We start from the raw sequence: 18,601 nt of genomic DNA, 5'->3' as shown, positions 1-18,601 counted from the left end.
CCATTGTGAACTCTCTGATGATATTGGAGACCACTGCTATTTGTAAAACATTTTCCACATTCACTGCAGTGATAAGGCTTTTTTTCTCCAGTGTGAACTCTCTGATGATATTGGAGAGCATTGCACCCTTTAAAAGATTTTCCACATTCACTGCACTTATAAGGCGTTTCCCCTGTATGAAGTGTCTGATGATTACGAAGGGCAATGCGATGGGTAAAGGATTTCCCACATTCACTGCTTTGATAAGGTTTTTCTCCAGTGTGAATTCTCTGATGATAATGAAGGGTAGTGCTCTGAGTAAAACATTTTCCACATTCACTGCATTTATAAGGCTTCTCTCCTGTATGAACTCTCTGATGACTATGAAGGCTAGTATTCTGGGTAAAAGATTTCCCACATTCACTACATTTATAAGGCTTTTCTCCCGTATGAACTCTGATGATGACAAAAATTACTGCTAGTGCTGTAAGCTTTCCCACATTCTCTACATTTATAAGGCTTTTCTCCCATATGAACTCTTTGATGTTGATGAAGGATGCGTTTAGAGGTAAAACATTTTCCACATTCACTGCATGTATAAGGCTTTTCTCCTGTATGAAGTCTCTGATGACAATAAAGATGACTGCTAGTGCTGTAAGCTTTCCCACATTCACTGCATTTATAAGGCTTTTCTCCAGTGTGAACTCTCCGATGACAATGACGAATACTGTTACTGGTAAAAGATTTCCCACACTCATTGTACTCCTGAGGCCTTTCTCCTGTGTGAACTCTATGCTCATAATGGAGGACACTGCTACCGGTAAAAGTTTTTCCACATTCACTGAGCTCATAAGGCCTTTCTCCAGTGTGCAAAGCTTTGTGATTACCTAGGCTGTTACTACTGCTAAAAGCTTTCCCAAATTCACTACACTGAGAAGGCCTTTCTCCATTGTGACCTCGCTGTTGATAATGAAAGCTAGAATATTTGGTAACATTTTTTCCACATTCACAGCTATCAAAACACTGACTTCCAACATAGACACCTTTTTCCAGAATAAACATGTGGGTAAAACTAATGTCTTCCTTACATTCTTTTCTGGTGTAATCATTTTTTCGCCTTTGAAATGTCATTCCACACGTCAAAATTGCAGTTGGACTGTCCCTGGTCTGAGTACCCTTTAGGTGGAGATGTCCTGACCAGTTAAAGACACCATGCCCAACCTCCCCACATGTGAAACGATTCTGTGATACATTGAAATTGCAGCTGTTTGCAAATGATATCCTGTCCGCACCTGTGTTGAAAGTGTCTCACGTGCTGTTGGTGAAATTTTACACGGTTTTAAAACGGTTTTGCACATGCGCCACACCTCAACAGTATCTGTCCGTGTTGTGTTCTTTGCAGATCAGTCAAGTGGAAAATGTTTCTCAAGACGAGCCCACAACTCTCACAGGGATGGCTCTTCTGGGAAGATAAGGCTACCTTGGGATTCCTTGCCTGTGACACTCTTACAGAAACCTTCTGTTCAGTCGGGGTCTCAACTTTCTCTGCTCCACAGCAGCAACCTGAACAAAAGGAAAATCTGGTAAAGTACATGTTGATATTATGAAATCACAGTATCTTTACCATAAATATTTATCGGTTATGACTAGAGAGATTTTCTAGACAAGTGAAGTAGACTCTGAGGAAATCACTCTTAAAGTACATAACGTGGTCAGTCAACAATGAAAATATCACCACTGGAAGGACAGAAGCACAGGATGGGATACAAAGAGGAGAAGAATTCTCTACTCATTGTTCCTGCACAAAGGCTTTTCTGAGGACCTTACCTGCTGGCCATGTGAGTCCGTATAGAATCATTTGAAGGTGCTCATCCCATAAACATTAATTGTATTAGAGCACACGAGGTTCAACGTCAATATAATAATACTTGTGCACTCCAAGGTAGTTCAGGCATGGTCCAACGTTGGTTTGCAGTAAAGAGAGACCTGTGAAAGAGGCAAAGGTGCAAAGTCCAGAGAGGTTAAGGTTATCCGTGGGCTGGGAATCGGAGTAGAAATGATCACTATTCAACCTGTGTCGTTGGCAAAATATCAATAATAACCCAAAACAAGCATAACTGGGTAAGGACTGGGCAACAGTAAGAAAACACTGATGAATAAAATGAGTTTCTAGTTATGAATGTAACAAAGGCCAGGCGTGAAAGCTTCCCCAACGACGCTTCATCAAGGCAAGACCGCCTGTGGGTCTACTGTGTCATTCATAAAGTCACGTTTCTTCTGTGATGCACAAATGATTCTTCCCCTTAAAGCCCATTTGAGCCATTGCATGGGATAAATGATGCGAATCTTCAAAGAAAAACAGAAAATATGGATGATCAACGCTGTGGTAGACAACAAAGGACAAATGAGATCACAGGCAAAAGACCTATGTGAGTGACATCAGAAAATTGGCAGGAGCAGAAATATGAGCATCTCCCCCCATCCCAGTGTAAATAGACAGCTATGCATAAACAAAGAAGCCCACAGGAAATGGGAATCAGGGTACCATGAAGACAAATAGCATTACAGACACAAATAAAGGAGAACTGTACAGAAAGGATGACTGGAAAGATTGGGTGAACAAACATACGTGAAGATACCCACAGTCAAAAACAAGGGTCCTCCAGCAGCCTCTGTGCTTCTGCTATCATTGGCCATAGTGGATTCTTCAAAAAATACTGGAAATCATTGTGTTTAAAAACCACAGACTGCCTTGGCCAGTATTGCTCAGTTGGTTGTATAACAAAGCGTCTAGTATTCAATTTCCAGGCAAGGCACATATCAGTATGCGGGTTCCATTTCAAGTTAGTTTGTGTGCAGAAGGCAGCTGATTGATGTTTTCCCCTCACACTGATGTTTCCCTCCTTCTCTCTCTTTCTCCCTCTCTCTTTCTCTCCCCCCCCCCCCCCCGTCTCTCTTCCTCTTTATCTGAAACCAATATTAAACAAAGAAATAAGAACTTCAAGGTAGCCATAGCCGGTTTGGCTCAGTGGATAGAGCATCAGACTGCAAACTAAAAGGTCCCAGGTTCTTTCCCAGTCAAGGGCACATGCCCAGGTTGTGGACTCGATCCCGGGGTGGGGGCGGTGGTGGGGGTGGGGGGGCGGGACCTTGCAGGAAGCAGCCAATCAATGATTTTCTATCATCATTGATGTTTCTATCTCTCTCTCCCTCTGCCTTCCTCTCTGAAATCAATAAGATATATATATATATATATATATATATATATATATATATATATATGTATTTTCAAGTACCCAAACACAAAATAGAACTCAAAAAAGTTTAGAGACAAAGTAAATAAAAAGACCACTTACAAAAATTCATTTACAAAATTCAGAAAATGCAATTCTAAGAGGAATTTTCATAGGGATAAATGCTTACATTATGAAAACAGATCTCAAAAAAACCTAACCTACCATCTCAGGAATCTAGAAACACAACAAGAACGTAAACCCAAAGTTTGCAAAGGAAGGAAACAACAAATATTTGAACAAGCATCAATAAAAGGTAGATAAGATAAAATAAAAGGATACCTGATGGGTATTTTTTTAAAAAAAAACAAAAGTTGGCAAACCTGGAGCTAGACTAAAGCAAAAAACAAACAAGAAAACAAGCTTCAAAGAAATGAAAAAAGAAATTAAAGTTAAGACAATGCACCTCACATTATGAACCACAAAACATCATAAGAGATGTTGATGTTAGGAAATGAAATGACCCTCCATAGAGAAATTTGTCAAGATCCTATTTGAGCTTCTGAAATTAATAAACAAATTCAGAGCCCTGTCCAGGTGGCTCAGTTGTTGAGTATGTGGTCCCGATGCACCACAGTTGTGGGTTCCATCCCCCATCAGGGCACATGTAGGGGAGAATCAATGAATGCGTAGATGGGTAGAACAGCACATCAATGTTTCCCTCTCTTTCTCTGTCTCCATTCCTGTCTCTAAAATCAATAAATAAAGGCTGCCCAGTACAGGTCAGTGATTGAGCATCGGCCCATAACCTAGGACATTACAATTCTATTCCTTGTCAGGGCACATGCACAGGTTTTGGGTTCACTCTCCAGTGGGGGGCATACAGGAGGTAGCTGATCAATGACTCTCTTTCATTATTCATGTTTCTATGTCTCTCTCCTTCTCTTCCTCTCTGAAATCAATAAAAATATATTTAAAAAATAAAGAATTTAAAGAATAAATAAAGAGCCCTGGCCCATGTCGCTCAGTGCTGAGAGTGCCTGCCTGTACACTGGAAGGTCACGGGTTCGATTCCTAGTAAAGTGCAGGGACGTGGATTTCAGGTCTGATCCCCCCTCTTAGTGGCAGCACATGAGGGAGGCAACTAAATGATGTTTCTCTCTCTCTCTTTCTCTCATCTCTCCTCTCTATCCCTAAGAAAAAAATCAGTGGAAAAAATATTCTCACTCTTCGGGTGAAGATAAAAGAAGAATAAGGAATGAAATTCAGAAAAGTTACGGGAGAGGACATCCAAGATGGCGGTATAGGCAAAGGCCTGTACTCGCTGCCTCCCACAACCCCATCAAAATTAAAACTAAAATACAGAACAACCATCAGCCAGAACCTCTGGAAAGCTGGCTGAAAGAAGTGTTATGACTAGAGAAGTAAAGAAGACAGCACACGGAGACTGGTAGGAGGTGCGGAGGCACAGAAGGTGCAGGTCCTGTACCCATGTGGGCCACTTTTTTAATTGGGAGCGAGGTCGTCTCTGCAGAGGTCACCTGGAGGGGCAAGGAGTCCCAATCCCACAGAAGATGCCCAGCCCAGGGCCTCAGAGCTGGGGAGAACACCCTACTGGCAGTAAGAACTACAGGCTGTAAAAACCATTGCATATTGGGGCTCAGTGACACAGAGGCTGCAGGTGACCCCAGTTGCTCCTCTTACAATGCCAGCACCACAAACTGAATTTACAAGCTCCCGCTTCCTCTGAATTACACTGTTGGACAAACCTCAGAAGGGGGGAAGGCGGGGGACCCAGACAATTATGAAGTGAAAATGGACTGGCATCGGGGATGGAACTTGAGGGCGGCTTTCTACCAGATGGAGGTGGTAACAGCAGTCATTACACCTATGCTGGGACATTCTGGGTCCCAGGGCTGACTGGCAGCCATTTCTGTTTGCTTCGCCCTGGTGATTCCCTGAGACCACACCAAACCCACTTTACAAGCCACCCAAGCTGTGTGATGCAGCTTTTGTATACGAATGGCCTGTCCTTGCTCAGGCTAAAATCTGTCAAACAAGTTGCAGTTGGGTCAAGAAGTTCCAAAACTATCAATAAAGCCCAAGACCTGGCACCAGCACTAGCCTTCCTTGCTTCACAGCTGGGCCTTGTCGGGGCCCTTCCAAACCCAATACAAAGAGGAGATTCTGCAGATTTCTCTGTAGATCCTGCTGGGTGGCCCTAGTCAGTGGCTGACTTTACACCTCCCTAGAGACCCAAGAGCCACTGTACCCAGTGGGCAGTGTCATACCATACCAGCTTACAACTCTTTACATCCATAAGCAACACACTCAAGGAGCAGACTCACTGAGCACAAAAGCCCCAATGAAGCAAGTCCTGCTCCATAGGGGTGTCTCCTGCACAGCAGCTCTCCCACTGTATTCACAGTAGTCCCCGTAGATGCTAAAATCCTCAACAAAATTCTAGCAAATCGGACCCAGAATTACATTAGAAAGATCATACACCATGACCAAGTGAGATTTATTCTGGGGATGCAAGGATGGTACAATATCCACTAATCAATAAACATGATACATCACATAAACAAATTAAAAGACAAAAATTATATAATCATATCAACTGATGCAGAAAGAGCATTTGACAAAATCCAATACCCTTTCTTGATAAAAACTCACAGCAAAGTGGGAGTACAGGGATCATACCTCAACATAAATAAAGCATTATATAAGAAACCTACAGCCAACATTATACTCAGTGGTCCAAAACTAAACCCATTTCCCCTAAGAACAGGAACAAGACAGGAATGCCCACTTTCACCACACCTGTATTGGAAGTGCTAGCCATAGTGATCAGACAAGAAGAAGAAATGAAAGGCATCCAAATTGGAAAAGAAGTAAAAGTAGTATAAATGAAAGACAGGACATTACACCTGACATTGAAGCACAATGGTGCATAAGAATTGTTGACAAATGACATGAACTTACATGGAGAAAACTGTAAAGAACTTGTTATGCCCAGATTTCATGATCCCCAGAGACCACCAGGGAGCAGCCGAGCCCGAAACAAAAGCAAAAGAACATTTATTCGTGCTAGCACGAGCTCCCATCTCCAGTAATCACCGGTGCAGTGGCAGGAGAGAGAGAGAGGCTTGGGAGAACAAAGGCTTTATAGGGGGTCCAAAGCAGTGGGCAGGGGGAACGTTCGTGGCCCCCGTCGATTGGTCAGGGGGCAGGATCAGGGGTCTGGTTACACAGGGGTACTGTACAGTTTGCCTAATTTGGACTGAGTCCACTTCTCTGCATTCCTATTGGCAGGTTTGTGCAACTGTTACATTCTCGCGGTTTACAGGGAAGGGCAGCAAGAAGAGTTGCAGAACGGTGGGTACAGAACAAAAGAAACATTATAAAAGTAACAAAAAGAACTTCATGGAGTCAACCTAATTTAGCTCTATCATTCCCCCCTTGTCATGAGACCTCCAGGCCCAATCATGGGTCGGTTGGTACTCCCATTTCTTCTTCCGTTGGTAGATGCTTATACCTAGTGTGCTTATACCATCATCTGTACGACCACTACTCGTTCCTTGATGAACCAAACTAATCTATTGATGATGTAGGGGCCGAAGGTCAGCAGCAGGAGTAGGATTATAAGGGGCCCAATAAGGGCGGAGACGAGGGTGGTTAACCAGGGCAAACATAGAAGTACAGGGTTCAGAGAGCCTTTGGATCATTATACCCTCCGAAGAATGCGGGGGAGTACCGGATGTCGGGAAAGAAAGTCTGGAGGTCTACCTGGAGTTCTGGAAATCACGTGTCTCTAGAGTGTAACTGGGAAGTCTGATTAAGTATAGTTCCTGAGCTCGTGTCTATGATCTGCCAGTTGATGTTGAAGGGGGTGTGAGGACTCCCGGTGGTGGGAGTGGCCGCAAGCAGGGTTACCAGCATCAGGCAGGTTGAGAACATCGCAGCTTGAGCTTGATCGGGTTGCATTGGTCTCGAGTAATGCTCCACTGGGCGATGAAGTCTTCCCAGATTGCTGAGGGGTCTGCTGGCCGAACGTGGGTGTGATGGACCCAGGTCGCGACACCGTCTACTTTGAGAGCGGTGGGGGTCATCAGCACCACGACATAGGGACCCTTCCAACGTGGCTCAAGGGTCTCTCGGCGGTGTCTCTTCACGTAGACCCAGTCCCCGGGCTTATGCTAATGAAGAGTCGGGGCTGAGCCAATCTCATAGATAGCACGGAGGCGTGGCCAAATGTCCTCGTGTGCCCTCTGGAGCCCTTCCAAGGAAAGAAACAGTTCTTGACTTTCAAATTCTGCAAGAAATTCAGCTTTAAGGTTAGGGATAATAGGGGGTGGCCGGCCGAACATGATCTCATAAGGAGTAAAACCCAGGGTGTAGGGGGAGTTCCTAACCCGGTAAAGGGCATATGGAAGGAGAGCTACAGTCCCCGCCAGTCTCCATGGTCAATTTGGTAAGGGTCTCTTTTAGAGTTCTATTTATTCTCTCTACCTGCCCTGAGCTTTGGGGCCTATAAGCGCAATGCAATTTCCAATTTGCCCCAATGGCCTTGGCCACTGCCTGTGTTACCTGCGAGACAAAGGCTGGTCCATTGTTCGACCCTATCTCAGCGGGAAAACCGTACCTGGGCAAGATGTCTTCCAGCAGCTTCTTAGCTACCGTCTGAGCTGTTTCATGCTTAGTTGGGTATGCTTCTACCCGTCCGGAGAAGGTATCTACAAATACTAAAAGATATTTATAGCCATACTTTCCTGGTTTAACCTCAGTGAAGTTGACCTCCCGTTGTGCTCCAGGCTTGGTTCCTCTGAGCCTGGTTCCTTTTTCACTCGGCCCGGTTCTCGCATTTGTGAGTTGACAGGTCTTGCAGGCAGATACAACCTACTCTATTTTAATGTCCTGCTGGTGGATCTTAATTCTTTCGTGTCGGATTAAGTCCTTTAATTTTCGTGCCCCCAGGTGAGTGGACCGGTGCATGTGATTTATCATGGAGACTCCAAGCTGGTCTGGCAGTATGAGCTCCCCTTGTGGTGTATACCACCACCCCTTCTCCTCCTGTGCTTGGGGAAGGTTCCTAATGCGCTGTAACTCCTCCAGGGAATATCCTGGCTGAACTGGCAGTACTTGGTCCCCTGGGTCTGGGAGCTGTAGGGCCATAGTGGGGATTGGAGAAAGGGCTACTGCCTTGGCCACCTGGTCAGCCCTGCGGTTTCCTCTTGCCACTGGGTCGTCAGCCTTCTGGCCCTTGGCAGTGTATGATGGCCAATTTGGCGGGGAGCCATAAGGCCGAGAGCAAGTCGAGTATCTCCTGTTTATTCTTTATAGTCTGCCCCTCTGCTATTAGTAACCCTCTTTCATGGTAGATTGCCCCAATGAACATGAGCGGTGGTAAACGCATAACGGCTGTCTGTGTTGATGTTGAGCCGCCTTCCAACTCCCAGTGTCAGGGCCTTGGTGAGGGCCACAAGCTCTGCTCTCTGGGCTGATGTCCCAGAGGGCAGGGCCTCTGCCCATACAGTGTCCGTTTCAGTGACTACAGCTGCACCCGCATACCTGCTTCCATCCTGTACGAAGCTGCTTCAGTCCGTAAACCAGGTGACATCTGCATCAGGAAGGGGCTGGTCGGTCTGGTCCTTCCGGAGCCCATGCACTTGCTCTAGGATTCCTGCACAGTCATGTAGGGGGGCATCTAGGTCAGGGTCAGGCAGTAGGGTTGCAGGATTGAGGGCCGCACTGGGGTGGAACCGCACTCTGGGAGGGTTGAGCAGGAGGCTCTGATAATGGGTCATCCGTGTGTTGCTCATCCATCTATCAGGAGGCTGTTTCAGGACTCCCTCTATTGCATGTGGGGTTGTGATCCAGACTTCCTGCCCCAGGGTCAGTTTATCGGCGTCCTTGACTAAGAGAGCTGTCACCGCAATAATTCTTAGGCATGGCGGCCAGCCGGCAGCTACAGGGTCTAACTTCTTGGACAAATAAGCCACTGGGCGGCTGCAGGGGCCTAGGGTTTGAGTCAGGACCCCTTTCTCTATTCCATTGTGTTCATCTACGAAGAGATGGAAGGGCTTCGATGTCTGGAAGGCCCAGGGCTGGAGCATTTAGGAGGGCTTTCTTTAACTACTTAAAGGCTGTCTCCTCTCTCTCAGTCCATTCAAATGCCTTTCCCTCCTTGGTTGCCTCGTATAGAGGCCTGGCAATCTCTGCAAAACCCAGTATCCAGAGGCGGCAGTAGCCAGCCGATCCTAGGAATTCCCTTACTTCCCTTCGGGAGGTGGGGGTTGGGATTTTCAGCATAGTCTCTTTTCTGGCATCTGACAGCCGCCGCTGTCCACCCTCCAGGATGTATCCCAGGTAACTAACCCTTTCTCTGCATATCTGGGCCTTCTTCGCAGAAGCCCGGTACCCAAGGGCCCCCAGGGAGGCCAGCAGGTCCCTTGTCCCCTGCTTGCAGTCTTCAGCCGTGTCTGCTGCAATCAGGATATCGTCCACATACTGAAGGAGAGTGAGGTTGGGGTGTGTTCTCCGGTACTCACTCAGGTCCTCGTGCAGGGCCTCGTCGAAGATGGTGGGCGAGTTCTTGAACCCCTGAGGCAGCCGGGTCCATGTCAGTTGTCCGCTGTAGCCCTCTTCGAGGTCATGCCACTCGAAGGTGAACAGGGGTTGACTGTGGGGTGCCAGCGGCAAACTGAAAAAGGCATCCTTCAAATCTAACACAGTATACCAGACATGGGAGGGCGCCAGAGAGCTTAGGAGAGTGTATGGGTTGGGGACCGTTGGATGTATGTCCATAACTCTTTTATTTACTTCCCGGAGGTCCTGTACTGGCTGGTAGTCATTCGTGTGGGGCTCCTTGACTAGCAGGAGGGGGGTGTTCCAGGCAGACTGGCAGGGGACCAGCACCCCTATACCCCTCAGTCTCCGAATGTTTGGCTGAATTCCCTTCCGGGCTTCCTGAGGCATGGAGTACTATTTGACTCTCACCGGGCCTTCCCCTGGTTTTAAATCTCCCAGGACTGGGGCCCTGTGGGCGGCGAGCCCCACTCCCCCTGTCTCCGCCCAAGCCGTGGGGAACTTCTGCAGCCATTTGTCCATGCTGTCCTCTACTGGAGAGGCTTTTTGGTGAAGCTGGTACTCATCCTCCAGCCTCATGGTCAGGACCTGAATGGGGTGGCCCTCGCCATCAGTAACCTGAGGCCCCCCTTGTCTGAAAGTTATTTGAGCTCCGATCTTAGTGAGCAAGTCTCGTCCTAACAGTGGGTAGGGGCATTCCAGAATTACCATAAAAGAGTGGGATACTCGTCCCATCCCTAAATCCACCGTTCTTCGGGTAGTCCATGAATACTGGCTCATACCAGTTGCCCCTTGCACCCAAGACTTCTTATTTGCTAATTTTCCTTGAGGCGTACGGAGGACCGAGTGTTGCGCTCCAGTGTCGACAAGGAAGTCAATAGGGGTCCCCTCCACTCTAAGAGTTACCCTGGGCTCAGGGAGGGGGTCTGAACCCCAACTCCCCTAATCACTCAGTTCATCTAGCTCCAGGACCTTCACTCGATTTGCTTCGCCTCCCTTTTAGGACACTCTTGTTTCCAGTGCCCAATCTCCCTACAGTAAGCACACTGATCTTTCTGCAGCTTCCGCCTCCCGCCCCGGGAGGTCCCCTTACCGTCCTCCTGGTTGCTGGCGAGTCAGCGGAGACGGCGGTTCTGTTCCTTGGAAGAGTCCGTGGTGGTGGCGAGCAGGATCTTAGCTAGGTCTCGGGTTTGCTTACTGCTGGCAGCCGCCACAGCGTGAGCCTGTTTATCTCCAGGCGGCTCCTGATTGTTGTACACCTTCTCGGCTATCAGCAAGTCCTGCAGATTTTTCTCTCCTAATCTATCTACCTTCTGCAATTTTCTCCTAATGTCTGCAGCCAATTGGTTTACAAAGGCCATGACAACAGCCGCCTTGCTTTCGGTAGCCTCTGGGTCCATGGGGGTATAGGTACAGAATGCCTCTATGACTCGCTCTAGGAAGGCCGCTGGAGACTCATCTTTTCCCTGTTGAACATTCCCTACCTTGGCCAGATTAGTCGGCTTCCTAGCAGCCATGCGGAGACCCCCCATTAGAGTCTGGTGGTAGACCCAGAGCCTCTCTTTACCTTCTGCCATGTTGAAATCCCATTCAGGCCTAGTTAGAGAAAAAGAGGTATCTATCTGAGCCTGGTTGGTGGTAGAATTCCCGTCTGCGCCCGGAACTAACTTTTGGGCCTCATTGAGTATTCTCTCCCTCTCCTCGGTGGTGAATAGGACCTGCAAAAGCTGCTGACAGTCATCCCAAGTCAGCTAATGGGTGAAAAGGACAGAGTCTAGTAAATCAATAAGCCCTGCCGGCTTCTCAGAAAACTTAGGATTCTGAGCTTTCCAATTGTAAAGGTCACTAGTGGCGAAAGGCCAGTAGTGATAGGGCTGATTTCCCCCCGCGTTTGGGGAACCGGTGGCTTGCAGGTATAGAATGGTGGAGTCAGCGGTGGAGGCAGTCTGCTCCCTTTGAGCCCTTTGTCTGGTAATGGGCGGGCTTCCCACTGGAGCGCCTCCGCCCCCTGCTCTCGGAACAGGGTCTGCTTCCCCAGGAGGGGGAGGATTGCGTCTCTCGGCATCCTGGGGGCTAATACAGGGGAGGAAAAATTAATTCTTCTTCGGTTCCCCCCTGTAAGACAGAGTAGAGGGGTGCTGAAGGCTGGGTGACTTTTTTTTTCCCCTCCTCCTTCTTACAGACTTCTACATATGAACAAATAATTACAACCAGGCAGACAAACAAAATATTAAATAAACATCTGTACTTATACCATTTTAGTAAACAAGTATTCTTATAGTCTTGGGACCTGAGCAGATAACAGGAACACTGCCTCTAAGTCCCCTGATGGGGGCTTCCCTTTCCCATATCCCAAGACAGGATTCTTGACCCATGTTTCAGCAAAATAGAAATGGCACTCATGTTGGACAAAGGAAACAAGATGAATAGACTCGCAAACTCCGCGGCCCCGCCACAGCCACCGCTTTTTCTGGCTCCGCTGACACCACCACCGCAGGCCACTGGGCAGGACCAGTGTGTTAAAGGAAAAAAAGTTAAAACACTCCTGGAGTCCGCCAGAGACTGTGAAGGAAAAGTCATCCTGCAGTCTGGCTCGGGGAGGGACAGGTTATACATAGAGGGTTATTCCAGGAGAGGCAAAACCTTGCAAGGAACCTTGGTAAAAAGCACAGTAATTTAATCATACAGTCAAAGGTTAAACAGGAAGGGAAGAACCACTCAATGTCCTCTAAGAGGATTTCAACTAACTGACAACAAACTGACAAAACCTTGACAAATCAAAACTCAACAAATAATACACACATAGGGCCTAAATATGACAGACAAACCAAGACAACAAGACAAAACAAACAGTCCTGACACCAACACGAAAACACACAAAACAAACACCTGTCAGGAGGGAGAGCCTCCAGCCCCTTCTGGGGGGTCCTTCTCCTCTTCCTCAGGAGGGAGATTTCTTGCAAGCTGAAAGCTTGGATGGCCTCCTGAAAGAAAAGATCTTTAATCCAGTTACAGATGCTATCAGAATCAGGATGAGAGAGGAAGGGAAAGTCCAGGTTATGTCCTCTATGAGGATCCTAATGACTGAAAACAGTAAGTTAAACAAACAGTTAACGGGGTCTATAGAGAGTTAATAATAACTTCAGCCTTAGTTCCATGTTGGACTATGATGTCACCAGCAGGGACAGGGCCTGTAAATCTCTCTGCCCTGTGGAGCTGTGAGCCCTGTCCTTGGAAGTCTCCCAGCACCAAAAGAGATAAGAAAGCCATAAATAAAAGTTCTTTGTTCTTTGAAATGTAGCAAACTCACAAATCAGAGCAAACTGAAACTCTTACTTATACAAACATACAAACAGAGAGAGAAATTTCTATTAACTAAATGGGATGATTCCCTCCCACCATGGTAGAGAGCAAACATCTCTGAGAAAAAAATTACTCAGCAGCGCTGCTTAAGACGTTTGCAGACTATCACAGCAGGTTTTATCTTTAAACAAATTAAACAATAGAAAGAGATAACAAATACTCTCATGTGTACAGCCAGATAGCACAGAGTAGTTTTTATTTTACATAGACTCTTACACTTACATTTATATACCAAACAGTCTGAGTTTTTGGCTCCTACCATATATTTACCAGAGTTTCAACAGTCACCTGATTCCTGACTCCTGATTAATTTGTCTGAGGAAGCTCTATGGCCTCCGGAGGTGGGGGCGCTATCAAGCCCCCCCTTCCACTCACTTTGAGTGGGCTGAGTCTGTCCCATAATGTCCATCCAGTAAGTTCACAGAATAAAACAGAGAAACACAAACACAGACAAACAAAGGGCCCCAGAGAACAGTCTTCCAACTCCGTGGAAGCAAAACCAAAAGCTAGACGACAGCCTCACGCCGACTGGCAGGAGCGACCCGCCTCGTCTCAGATTGTAAGGGGAATACACGTCCCTCCTGAAGGAGAATTGGAACGTCTCCCGATTCCTCCCACCCGTGGTCTTCCAGTGTGTCCACCTAGACCGCTTCAGGCACTGCCAGAAATTCAGATTCGAGCTCACACAAGAGACAAAAGACAAACAGACACCTACCATGGCCAGTCAGGTTCTCCAGGTCTGAGGTCCCTCCGGGGTCTTGGGGATCCCGGGTGGGCCCCCAAATGTTATACCCAGATTTCATGATCCCCAGAGACCACCAGGGAACAGCTGAGACCGATGCAAAAGCAAAAGAACCTTTATTCGTGCTAGCACGAGCTCCCATCTCCAACAGTCACCGGCGCAGCAGCGGGAGAGAGAGAGAAGCTTGGGAGAACAAAGGCTTTATAGGGGGTCCAAAGCAGTGGGCAGGGGGAACGTTCGTGGCCCCCGTCGATTGGTCAGGGGGCAGGATCAAGGGTCTGGTTACACAGGGGTACTGTGCAGTTTGCCTAATTTGGACTGAGTCCACTTCTCTGCATTCCTATTGGCAGGTTTGTGCAACTGTTACATTCTCGCGGTTTACAGGGAAGGGCAGCAAGAAGAGTTGCAGAACGGCGGGTACAGAACAAAAGAAGCATTATAAAAGTAACAAAAAAAACTTCATGGAGTCAACCTAGTTTAGCTCTATCAAACTCACTATAAACTTCCAAAATTAATTTAAAAAATTCAGAGCGCTAGCGAGGTGGCTTGGTTTGTGAGAGTGTGGATCCGATGGGCCAAGGTAGTGGGTTTGATTTTCCATCAGGGTACATGCAGCGGGCAGCCAATGAATAAAAATATGGGTGGAAGAGAACAATGTCTGTGTCTCACTCACTTTAAAAGCAATAAACAAATCCTACCTTATATACTAAAATATAATATGCAAATCGCCCAAAAGGCCGAATGCCCAGTCGCTATGACAAGCACTGACCACCAGGGAACAAACGCTCAACGCAGCAGCTGCTCTTCCTCATCCCCACCTCCCACCCCCCACCCCTGTGGGAGCTGGCAAGAGGACGCAGGCCGACAGCCAAGACAGGTGTGTGTGTGGGGGTGTGAGTGGGTGGGGGACCCCCCCATCGTCCAGCCTACTGCCCTAAAGAGGATTGGAGAGAAGTAAAGAAGGCACCAATCCCTGATTAAGATAAGGCCCAAATAAATATAGACGTGGGACAGCTGTAGACTGATTCACAAGGCCACTTCTGGAGAGCTCCAGGATATCCTGTCAAAATGTGAAGCCCTGCGATCGTGCAGCTGAGACCAGGATCCCAAACAACTTTGAGTCGGAGCGAGAAAAACAAGCCCCTTCACACAGGCCCCACTCCAGGCCCCCTGTCCCGTGTTCCCTGTCCATGCCCCGCCTCGGGCGTCATCTCCTTCTGACTCCACAGAGAGAGAGCAGCTGGGTGGCCACAAGCCCAGGACTGTGGATCTGGCAGGTTGGGCTCTCAGCCTCCATGTGCAACACTTTCCAGCACCCCTGCCGGCTCTGTCAACACCTGTGCACCAGTGGACTTGGGGCGCCAGAGTCTGCGAAGGAGAGGACTTTGGGGTGGGGGAAGGGTGCACCCAACCTAGGCCTGGAGCCAGCTTGGCTCTGCACAGCCGCTGCCCTGATGAAAGTGCGCATCCAAGTTGTGGGTGTCCACTTGGCTGAGACCAAGAGGCTGGGAGCAGAGGCGGGGCAGCAGGGCTGGTGTCCCTGGGGAACATGGTGGGTGCAAGAATCTGTGCACCTGGCCACCAGTATTAAATAAAAAAGAAATTTTTAAAAAAGTTCCAGGATAAAATATCAACATACAAATATCAGTTCCATTTCTAAATACCAACAGTGGATTTTTTGATAAAGAAAGGAAGAAAGGACCCTCAATGGTGTTGCTCAGTTGATTGATCATTTTCCCATGAACTGACAGGCCACCAGTTCTATTGCTGGTCAGAGCACATGCCCAGGTTGTGGGCAAGAACCCAGGTAGGGAGCGTGCAGGAGGCAGCTGATCGCTGTTTCTCAGCTGGATGTTTCACTCTCTCTCTCTCCATTCCTCTCCTTCTAAAAAATCAACAACTCATTAAAAAAAAATGAAGGAAATAGTCAAGTTTAAAATAGCAATAAAAAGAATAAAATACTCAGGAATAAATTTAACCATAAAGATGTAACATCTGTACACCTAACGCTAGAACACAGTGGTGAAAGAATGGGAGAAACCACAAAAAGTGAAAAGATATCCGGTGTACTTGCATTTGAAAAATTAATATCCTTAAAATCCTGTTCTGCCCAAAGCAATCTCCAAATCAAATGCAATCTGGATGATAACTCCAATCTCAGAAACCTCAAATGATCTCAAATAGCAAACTTAATCTTAAGCAAGAACAAGCGAGGTGGCATCACACTTGCTGTTTTCAATCTATTACAAAGCCAAAGCAACCAAACAGTTTGGTATTGAAATACAACCAAAAACAAAGGCAAAAAACACAGAAATAAACCCAGGCCCATAGGTTCAGGTAATCTTTGACAAAACCACAAGAAATCTTAAAAAAGGACAGTTTCGTCCGGACCAGTTTGGCTCAGTGGATAGAGCATCAGACTGTGGACTTAAGGGTCCCACGTTCGATTTCGGTCAAGGGCATGTACCTTGGTTGTGGGCACATCCCCAGTGGGGAGTGTGCAGGAGGCAGCTGATCGATGTTTCTCTCTCATCCATGTTTCTAACTCTCTATCCCTCTCTCTTCCTCTCTGTAAAAAATCAGTAAAATATATTTAAAAAAAAGAAAAAAAAAAGGACAGTTTCTTCAATGAGGGTTATTGAAAAAACAGGTACTCATATGGAAAACAACAAAAGCACCGATAAACATTTATTCAGATTGCATGAAAATATTAAATGTCCATGTTAAAACTTTGAAGTTCTTCAAGACGACCCAGGGAAACCGATTGGAGACTTGTTTTGGACATGATTTCTGGGATGTGGCACCAACCACCGGGCAAAAAAAGAGAAAATCAACAGTCAGAGCTAAAACAAATCAAAGTGCTTTTTCCCAGCACAAAAGCAATAACAAAATTAAATGAAAAGGAAATCAACTGGAGGGTGGGAGACCATACTTGGAAATCATAGGAATATATTGAAGATATGTGCATTCGGATCAGATCAACCAAATAAAGCAAATATTGTGATACAGAGAGAAAGTCATGTTATGTAACACAATAATAAAGGCCATGAAGAAGACAACAGTGTTGCTGAAAACATTCTACATCAGCGGTCAGCAAACTCATTAGTCAACAGAGCCAAATATCAACAGTACAACGATTGAAATTTCTTTTGAGAGCCAAAATTTTAAAACATAAACTATATAGATAGGTTCATTGTTATTAACTTAATTAGGGTACTCCTAAGCTGGCCTTTGCTAAAAACTCAAGGGGCCAAAGAGCCGCATGTGGCTTGAGAGCCACAGTTTGCCGAACACTGTTCTGCATCAATTCATTAAAATCACTTTATGGGTAAACACTGGTAGACATTGAGCCTAATGGAAAAATAGCCACACTAGACTTCCTGAATGCAGAGTTGCCAAAAACATGGAATCTTCTGTATATATAAAAGAATAAGTGACTGACGGTAAGTCCGTCGACCAACCATCCCGTACACGGGACGCGCATTGGCAATTTAAAACTAAACCTTGATGCCCTGACCGGTTTGGCTCATTGGATAGAACATCAACCTGAGGACAAATAGGTTCTGGATTGAATTCCAGTCAAGGGCACGTACCTCAGTTGCAGCCTTGATCAACCCTAGTTGGGCAGATGCAGGAGGCAACCAATTGATGTGTCTCTCTTACCACTGATATTTCTCTCTCTCTCTTCCCCTCCCTTTCTCTCTGTAATCAATAATAAAAAAAAAAGTTGACTTTCACAATGCAAATACATATAAAGTGCTAGCTGGTGCCAATCACGTACGTGTGGTTCAATCTGTCATTGTGGATCATGAATTTGGTCATTTCTGTTGACATTCTGAAGCTGAAAGAAAGCAGTGTCAATGACAAAATGTACCTGTTAATAAATCACAAGGACAAACTCCAGACAGAGTAGGAATATTCCTACCTAAATCCCTTTTCAGACATGGTCAGTTATATTTTGCTTCCTCTCGAGTTCCAGGAGCCTGTGACATTAAAGTTGTAAATATTTTATCACAAAGAAAATTAGTCAAGCACTCTGAAAAGGGTTTTACTCTTAATGTGGTAAACAGGGAGATATTAGAATAAGTTTAATCAATTATCAGTCATTGCTTTCATCAATATTTTATCTATATCATGTTTTTGTAAGTCTTTGTTGTTATATCATGCTGTAATTTTCTATTTATTAATCAATTTATATACTATTTTAATATACATTTTACTAATTTTCTTTCATCTCTGACACTTCAGTTATAGAGAAGGGGCCAGTAGTGATATTAAGATGTTTCTTCTAATTAATTCCTTTCAATGTGCTGGAATCCGAGCAGTGGACCACTAGTTTGTAAATAAAACAAGAATTTAATATTTGGAAAGCACAATTCAACATATGCAAAAGGAGATCTATTTTACTATAAACTAGAAAAAGTATTCAAAACACACAATAGCAAATAAATATGGTTAAAAATTGGAAGAAAGCCCTGGCTGGTTTGGCTCAGGGGTTGAGCATCCATCTGTGAACCCAGTAGGTCACGGTTAGGTTCATGGTTAGGGTACATGCCCGGTTGTGGACTGGATCCCCAGAAGGAGGCATGCAGGAGATACCCAATCTATAATTCTCTCTCATGATCTCTCTCTCTCTCTCTCTCTCTCTCTCTCTCTCCTCTCTCTCTCCCTTCTTCCCTGTAATCAATTAAAAACT

The 18,601-nt window shown here is 46.1% G+C and overlaps 1 long non-coding RNA gene across 3 annotated transcripts; it reads right to left on the bottom strand.

Annotated features, from left to right (window-relative positions):
• Window positions 1-265: 265 nt before the first annotated feature.
• LOC307096646 lies at window positions 266-18,548 on the bottom strand. 3 transcript variants are annotated; one of them, XR_013813304.1, is made up of 5 exons: window positions 9,764-18,548; window positions 7,858-8,895; window positions 7,002-7,491; window positions 1,807-1,965; window positions 266-1,542 (listed from the first exon to the last, which is right to left on the bottom strand). It is a non-coding gene; the product is annotated as an uncharacterized lncRNA (long non-coding RNA). The 3 variants fall into 3 exon arrangements; XR_013813302.1 differs by having other exon boundaries at window positions 7,858-18,548; XR_013813303.1 differs by lacking the exon at window positions 7,002-7,491 and having other exon boundaries at window positions 8,784-18,548.
• Window positions 18,549-18,601: the final 53 nt, after the last annotated feature.

The sequence above is a fragment of the Cnephaeus nilssonii genome (assembly GCF_951640355.1).
Source record: "Cnephaeus nilssonii genome assembly, contig: SCAFFOLD_114, whole genome shotgun sequence".
Lineage (NCBI taxonomy): Eukaryota > Metazoa > Chordata > Mammalia > Chiroptera > Vespertilionidae > Cnephaeus > Cnephaeus nilssonii.
This window is presented reverse-complemented; position numbering and strand designations above follow the sequence as displayed.